At 36.8% G+C, this 8,994-nt stretch overlaps 1 long non-coding RNA gene across 1 annotated transcript; it reads right to left on the bottom strand.

Annotated features, from left to right (window-relative positions):
• Positions 1-219: 219 nt before the first annotated feature.
• On the bottom strand, positions 220-8,939 carry LOC117596416 (uncharacterized). Its single transcript, XR_008301228.1, has 3 exons — positions 8,828-8,939; positions 7,493-7,595; positions 220-6,386 (listed from the first exon to the last, which is right to left on the bottom strand). It is a non-coding gene; the product is annotated as an uncharacterized LOC117596416 (long non-coding RNA).
• Between the last annotated feature and the right edge of the window lie 55 nt (positions 8,940-8,994).

The following is an 8,994-nucleotide window of genomic DNA, read 5'->3' as shown; positions in this document are numbered from 1 at the left end:
AATTTATATGTAACTATCCATCTATATATATATATATATATATATATATATATATATATATATATATATATATATATATATATATATATAAATAAAATTAAAAATAATTAAATAATTGAGGGTTTGAAATGATAAAAGCATTTTAAAATGTGAAACATTAGTATTTTGTAAAGTAAAATAGTCATATTCATTTTTTAAATTTTATTTTACAGTACAATTGTCTTATTGCTACAGTAATATTTCTGTTTTCATTTTTATAAATTTAATAGTGGCAATATAATAAAGATATAATTTTTTTAATCACGCTACTAAAATAACATTTACTGGTAGCCAATAAAACACTATAGGATCTAGCTGCGTGGCTGGGATCGGGATTTGGCACAACAGGTGCTTTTCTTAATCTTTTTAATAAACATTTTAGGTGAATTGGCAAATCCAGCATGCTTGTCTTTATTGAATGGTGCAATAAGGGTAAAAACTTACTTTTAAATATATATACTACTCTAAATGAAGACCACATTGTGTGTAAATATTTATAGTTTTCATTATAATTCTGCATATTAGTTATGTGTACTTATCTAATTCAAGACCACAATATGTCTGCATATCTAATAAGCAAACTTCATTAATCATTTGCCTGAGTTTTTACTTCCTCAATTGCTATTATAACTCCGAGGAAGATCATTTGCTGCTCAATGTCACTCAGATGCTGAATTTGGAACTGCATGCTATATTTCTCTTACTATTTTTAGTTTAACTAACTAAGTTTGTGGTTTAGTTAACTAAGTTTGTGGTTTAGTTAACTAAGTTTGTGGTTCCAAATTCTGCAACATTACATGTTTATAACCTGTCTTGTTCGTCTGATGACAAGCTTCCGCTTTACTTTCACATTGTGCTCCGTACATAAACAGATAAACGTTTCTACATGATTGTACAGCCAGTGGAATCACACTTGCACTATGGACCGTGTTCACAGACTATTGTGACGAGGCAAATCTGCAATATTCAGGGTTCGTACAAGGTGCTTTAAGCGCCTGAAGTACTTGAATTTGAGTTTTTGAAATTGAAGTCCTGGAAAACCCTTGAAAACTCATATAGTCTTATATCATTCTACTCAGACAACCAATCAGACTCTCAGGATCACCGTGAAGCTGTCAAGCCACGCCCTAGCAACCATTTAGGGCACCCTAGCAACAGATCCCATAGACTGCCATTATAAAACCCCAGATGGATATCTTTGGATCACAGTGTCATAGAGACATGGGGGTGGGCCTGACAGCCAATCATGAATCACCTTCAACACTTCCTAGCCACGCCCTAGCAACCACTAGCAAGCACCCTAGCAACCACCCTGGGCACCTTAGCAGCCGCCCTAGCAACCACCCCAAGTACCCTAGCAACCGCATAGCAACCACCCTGCAACCACCCCAAGTATCCTAGCAACCACATAGCAACCACCCCAAGTACCCTAGCAACCTCATAGCAACAACCTAGCAGCCACATAGCAACATCCTAGAAATGGCCCTGGGTACCCTAGCAACCACATAGCAACATCCTAGCAACCATCCCAAGTATCCTAGCAACCGCATAGCAACACCCTAGCAACCACCCCAATTACCCTAGCAACCACATAGCAACACCCTAGCAACCACCCCAATTACCCTAACAACTGCATAGCAACACCCTAGCAACGGCCCTGGGTACCCTAGCAACCACATAACAACATCCTAGCAACGGCCCTAGGAACCCTAGCAACCGCATAGCAACACCCTAGCAACCACCCCAAGTACCTTAGCAACCGTCATAGCAACTTCAAGACACATGCTGGATGGCTACAGTGCCGAGTTTTGCCACGGCAAGCACCACTCACACTTTCTTCAGAAAATGTACATATCTAATTCAATTTTACAATTCTGTACAAATCTAGAAATCCAAGATTCAAATGTGTGAAATAACAACTGGACAACAAAATAGAGGTTTGACATATTTACTTTACCACAAATAATTATTTAAAAAGACAAAAGTTTTCCATTGTATCTGTCTAATTATTTTCAGTAAACTATGTACAGATTTTAGTTTGTTAAAACAAGTAGCGACCTATTCTTCCTCAGCAGCCCCACTTCTTCCTTTGATGGAAAATCGTAAGAAATGTGGTTGTTTTTGTTTTAAATTACTGCACTGAGGCACTACAGAAAGACATGTTTCTCGACTCAGCGAATGCTTTACCGGAAGTCAGATGACCCTGTGGCGGTCATTCCCAGAAGCAACAAACCCAGAAGTGTAAAATTGGCCTACTGTTGTTGTTTACATTCACTGCACACTATTACCATGACAATCTTATTTAATCTTGCCAAAGTGTAAATCTAAAGGATTTAGGACTCGATATTTGACCGTTTGTTTCCGTTTATTTGTGATAACAGGGCTTCGCTAAACAATGTTCAAGAGTGCCTTAGCTTCTCTGCTGTTTGAAAAGTTTAAGTTAAGTTTTATTTTTCTTTCCAAACCTTACATCAGTGACCTGATACTCCACCTAGAAAGCAGGTTCCAGAATCCGGACATTGGGGCCTTCAGCGTTTGGGACCCAAGCAGCTGCACTAGGTGATAATCAGAACAACTCCCACCTTCAGACCCTGGTAGTCAGTGAGTGCGACGAATGGAACGGATCTACCCATTACTAAGCCGTTTGGCAATGGCACTTGTCTTTCTGGTGTCAAGCTTCAAGTGTGAGAGATTTCTCCACAATGAACAGGGTATGGACTGAGGACGTGGCGGTATGACTGCCGAGATATGTGCTTAACATTTAACCCCATTGCACTTACATGATAAACTGCATATTCTTCTTAACTAAAAAAAAAGTGCAAACAGTGTGCTCCAAATGCACCTTTTATTCTCAATCATTTGGCTAATTGTAGTTAGCTTCATTTTCAGGTCAAATCAGATCTTAGTAACAGACTGCAAAGAAAGCAACTGGCTGCCTGCCTGAGGGTCTCCATCAGTGGGCCAAGCCTAGAGGAATTCAACTACAAAATGGCATTAGAACTAGTTTTTCTCAAAGCCCAGGAAAATTAAATGTCCAAATTCAGGGTGTAAAGTTTGCCAGTAGGGATGTAGGAAGAGTTGATCAATACCATGTCCTCCTCATCCAGTAAAGTTTTATTTTCTAAAAAAAAATAAACCAGTTCAACACAGGTAATCGCATTTGCTTCATTTCTTTGATGGCTCAAATGTATGCTCTAGTCAATTTTACGTTTTGATCATTTGTGAACCACGTTAAACACATCTCGGTTACTATGCTTTCTGGGTGTGACTTTTTTGTTGTGTCATCACCATTCATATCTATACAACTAATGTGTTTATGATTAAATTACTACTAGAGCACAAAATTGTTTACAAGAGCACAAAGTTGTTCATAGATCTAGCCTCTTATTTTGCTCTAAAAGTGTACCTGATTCATGCATTTAACTTGAAAATGTACAAAATTTCTTAGAGGGTAGTATGACCCCGGACCCCCCTAGAAGCTCCACCCACTATAGTCTCACGAAATCCTGTGGGGAAACTGAACATTTTCATAAGTTTGTGTGAAATCTGACTTAATTATATATTTTGTTTTTTATCATGAATTTAGACAACAAATTATGCATTATGATATAATAAAAACCCATTATATGATAACACAGATGATAAATACTGATATCTTGCCAGCCCTATTTGATAAACTTGTGTTTTTCCAGACTGGAACGAGCATCCCCAGCCTTCTAGAGGGATCTCATGAGGCAGCAGTGGGAGTCCACCAGCCCAAGCTCGTGTGTTTGGAACACCCCAGTACAACAGCTCAGTATATCATCATGGCAAAAGAGGCAAAGTCGCAACTTCAAGATGAGTGTTTAACATGTGCCATTCACAAGCTGTTCAAAGTTTGCAATATGGCATATCCTGCCCAACTCGAATCAGTCTACGGTTTCTTTGAGTATGTTTATGACATGCCCATCTCGGGTGGGAACAGAGCAAAAGTTGTGGAGCTTATCGCAAAGCTCCAGGCAGTGTTGTAAGTTGGACTACCATGCAAACTTGTCCCAAGTGCAAGAAATCCATTTCAAAACACATAAGGACACTTATCATACATCTTAGGCAAGTCCATGCGATTTCAGATGAACAGGATTATACAATTGTATATAGTCAAAACCACTCTCAGAGATGTTACCATAACTTCAATTCTTATGCCAAAAATCTCAGTGGGGAACACACTCAGGATGCGAACCCAGTTCATTTGGAACAAATGGTCAATTTCAGTAATGTGTCAGAGGATGTTTCTTTGGCATCTTGCTCTAACGCTATGGACACTTAGGAAAATAATTTGGACTCTTATTTGGACACTTCAAAGGATCTTCATTTTTCAGACCACCGTGACTGTGCAGCTTCATTTGTTGATATTCTGCATCTAATTCCACCCTAAATGATGTGCAAAAAAGCACTGCGTACACCAAAGAGCTATTTTCACTGGATTCTTTAAAGGAATAAACTGCATCTGTGATTAATACATCAATTGATGATGCTGTCCAATCTTTGATGCAGGAGTCTGAAAATGCACGAAACATGTTTTCAGAGGTGGATACTCCCTACAAATTGTGCAAACATTTTTCTGAAAAACTCCCTTTTCAAGCCCACAGAAATTTTCTTAAGGTACAGAGGTGACACAGCAAGAAAGCAGGAGAAAAACTGACTCAAGTACTGGCTACAGACACTTGCCAGTATATCTCCATTACTGATAGCATGAAGTTTCTCTTTGGAAGTGAAAAGATGCAGAGACTCTCTAAGCAATCTAACAAAATGATGGTAAATTGCATGATTATTGTGATGGCACACAGTTTGCAAATTATACATTATACAGCAGGTATCCCAATGCAATGCCCTACAAATTCAACTTTATTTTGATGACTTGTAAACAACTAATCCTTTGGGCTCAAAAAGTAAAGTTCACAAAATGGGAGCTGTTTACTTCTGCTTGAGAAACTTACCTGTGGAATTCAACGCCTCTCTTGCAAATATTCATTTTTGTATATCTTCAATTCTATACACAGAGTCTTGTCTGCCATTCACTTGGAGGGTTTTTAGAAAGCTTTTCAGCCAACAAATTTTGCCATTTCTATCTAACTGACAAACAAAAGCTGCCCAGTGTGTTTGATGATGATCACCAGGAGTTTCATAATAAAGTAAACTATAAACTAAAGAATATGTCGTGCTTAACAATCCAACTTTAAAGAGGATTCCTGTTTAAACTTGCTCAATTACTTTCATGTGACCAAAAACGTTTGTGAAGACATTAGGCATGACATTTTAGAGGGCGTGGCTCTAGCTGAAGTAAAATTGGTGTTAAAACAGTTACACTATGATGAAAAGCTTTTCACCTTAGAGCAGGTCAATGACAGACTAGGTAAGCTTTGATTATGATTGTGCAAATGAGAAAAACAAACCTTGTCTCATTCTTAACTTGAGAACATCAGAGATTCCCATAAAACAAAAAGCCAGTCAGATGTGGTGCCTCTTACTCTTTTTAACTTTTCCTAATCAGAGATTTTATAACTGAACATGATCAGCATTGGAATTTGTTCCTCCTCCTGAGAAAAATATGTAGCATAGTATTTGCACAAGTTGTTAGCAAAGGACTTTCTGTCTTTTTAAACCAGTTGGTTACAGATCACCAAAAGTTGTTCAAGAGTCTTTATCCAGCCAGGTCGCTCGCCCCGAAACATCATTTTATGACTCACCTTTGGCGCAAGATGATAAAGTTTGGCCCACATTTGAAGTTATGGTGTATGAGATTTGAGAGTAAGCATGGTCTCCTGAATCCTGAAAGGCATCTTCAAGTTGTGTGTAATTTCATAAATATTTCTTATAAGACTTTGGCTTGTAAGAATAAAGTTCAAAGTATGTTCAATTGGAAATTTAGTGATCAACTCATGTGGCTCGCTCTATCTGTGTACTTGGTCAGACATACAGAACTGGTTGTGTACTTGCTTTAAAATGTGACTTAAGAGTCTTTGGAGAGATTGTACACATGATTCCCAATTGTGAAAAGGAAGAGGTAGTAATTTTTCTTAGAATTTTAACTGTGAAATACTTTGATGATCATCTGTGTTCATATGTGGTGGAGCGGAAAGTGGAGTATGAAATGATCAATGTAGAAGATGTAGCAGACGTCAGACCACTAGACTTGCTGTCATCTTTCAGTGGAAACCAGCTGCATGTAAATCCAAGATAGAAATTGATGTTTAAATTTGCATTACTGTAAAGTGCTTTACCTTCGATGACATACCTGAGCCAAGCACTTACTTGTAACCATTAGGAGAGGCAGCTCACTTGTGGTCCTGCAGATTTATGACGGTCCCCTGCAGCGAGCATTTGCAGGTTAGCACATTGTTTTAGAAATTATCTCAAATGAACTTCTGTTCGCCCTGAATAGTTTGTCAAGTTTGATTTTTAACTAGTTCCTCAAATGTCACAAGACAATTTGTCTAATCAAAATGCAGTATTTACTGTATTTTGTGTCTGTAAAACACAATGTAATGTAAATATTTTTGTAAAACAGATCTATATTTCAATTTACAATGGGTTATGACCTTCCAGAAAAGCTTATATTCCATCTACAGATTAGACTCACCAAGAATGTATGTTGCTATACACCACAGATATTATTTTTAAAAAAAAATAAAAAAAATTTTTTTTGTTTGATTAGTTGTGTGGTTCATTTTTAGAGAGAAAATTCAAATTATTTTGCTTCTGACAAAGAGTTTGCACAATGTGTGTGAATATTGTATGATTATATGTGTCAAATGTTTTAATGATTTTAATGTCACCTGAGTAGAAACAAACAGACAAACTGCACTTTAGGAAACAAAGAAAAGTAAAAACAACTCGTCTCTGTGTTATTTTTCTGTTATTTTTTAACACATCTTTGTGTGGAAATCCTTAACACATAGCTGTTGAAAGCAACACAAGAAGTGTTGTCCTTAACTAGACACACTGGTGTTTTTTTTTTTTGTTTTTTTTTAACACATCTGTTTTGAGAGTGTATTTCCCCTTTTTGGGAAAGACTTTCGGTTTGATTCTGCACTTGCTTTTAAATGTGGTAAAGTTACAAAAGTACTGTGAGTTACTGCTCTTATTTGTTATAATGGAGATGTTATTATCATCATTATTATTTTTTTCTGTTAAAGAGACCTGTGAGAGGGAAGACATCAACAGCTAACTCCTGTCTGTAGTCACTCAGGTTTCATTAATAGAAACTGTTCATTAACTGCAACAACTCTCAGCACTTTAACTTTACAAAATACCGAATATTTGGCGATTTGTTATATCAGAGAACAAATAACTCCTGAAATAACTTTATTGTTGTCTGCATCACCTGCTTGTTTGGGACACTGGACATCACTGGGCAAAGAATCTAACTTAATCTCAGCAACATTTAACCTCATTCACACGCAGTCGCACTTACATTTGCGTGTTGATGTTCTCCTGATGAGACGCCGCCTCGGAGTTTTCCCCGGAGCCTCGGAGCACAAACACTTCTCTGGACACGCAGCTCCTCTGTAGGTTTTCTGTCCAGAAAGTGAAAAGAGCAAACGTTCGGTCACTTCAGTGTTTTCTTTACATTCAAAGCTTTTAACCAAAACCAAAGAGCTTCCTGATGTTGAGGAGGAGGAGGATGGAGATCCCATGGTGTCTCACGTCCATGTTCAGCTCTGCTGCGTGGTTTACGGTTAAAACATAGCTGCTCTAACAAAACTATTTTGTTTGTGCCAGTTGTTACGGCAACCAATAGTGTTTTGTTTGTGAACAAATCAGTGTTTTTAAACAAATATTTTAAGTGAACGAATCGTTTTCGTTCACTTCCACGTACTGACTCGATACAAAAAGTTTACACACCCCTGTTAAAATGGCAGGATTTGGTGATGTAAAAAAACGAAACCAAGATAAATCATATCAGAACTTTTTGTCCAGCGTCAATGTGAAATTACAACGTATAAAAATTAAGTGAAAAACAATCAGAAACATTTTAAGGAAAAATAGGAAAAATAAAAAACTCACAATAACCTGGTTACATAAGTTTGCACACCCCTAAACTAGCACTTTGTTTAAGCACCTTTTGATTTTATTGCACCACTCAGTCTTTTTGGTTGAGAGTCTTATCATCTTGACTTCAGAATATTTTCTCTCTCTTTCCTGTGTAAATGTGTAAAAATGACTGATGGCTGTTTTTTTATAATTATTGCATTGAAAACTACATCATACACATTTTTGCATTTTTTTTTAAATTACATTCACATCCTCAAAAGTGTCTGAAAATATCTTTCTTCAAAATAAATTCACCAGATCTTCTCTTTGTGGACTGAACATTAATTGATTTTAATAAATCATAATATTAAAACTTGTCTCTTGAAAACTTGGCGTTTTTAAATGAATGTATTAGGTGAATGAAACAATAATTTATTCATTATTATCTTTAAAAAAAAAAAAAAAAAGACTCTCAAAGGCGCCACCTACTGGTGTAATGGTGTAAGCTAGTCAGCTAAAATAACCGGAAGTCTTAAACAAAACCTTTACTCTGCCTTTAATTTAATTTTGATTTAATACAGTTCATAATAACATCAATAACAATAACTTAGATAAAAATATAACCCATGCTATGACACTAATATATATTTTAGGTGTGCTGAGAAGAAATTTAGCTCGAGCCCCAATAAAAATCCGCCTGTGCTAGCTATACAAATAAAATACAACCATATGAATCAAGAAAACAGATATTAACATCATATATAAACATTCTTACCGTGTTTAACGCCGAGTTGCTAGTTAAAGTCAGCCGCCGACACAAAGCTGTTAGCTGTTAGCCGTTATTGTGGAATAAAGATTTGAATCGCTACAGTTGGAAAAACTGCCAGTTTCCCGCGCGCGCGCTGACGTTGACCAATCAGCTTTCAGCATTTTAAAACTTCT

The sequence above is a fragment of the Pangasianodon hypophthalmus genome, chromosome 29, assembly GCF_027358585.1.
Source record: "Pangasianodon hypophthalmus isolate fPanHyp1 chromosome 29, fPanHyp1.pri, whole genome shotgun sequence".
NCBI classification, from domain to species: domain Eukaryota; kingdom Metazoa; phylum Chordata; class Actinopteri; order Siluriformes; family Pangasiidae; genus Pangasianodon; species Pangasianodon hypophthalmus.
The sequence above is the reverse complement of the archived record's forward strand: the minus strand, read 5'-3'. Positions and strand labels throughout refer to the sequence as shown.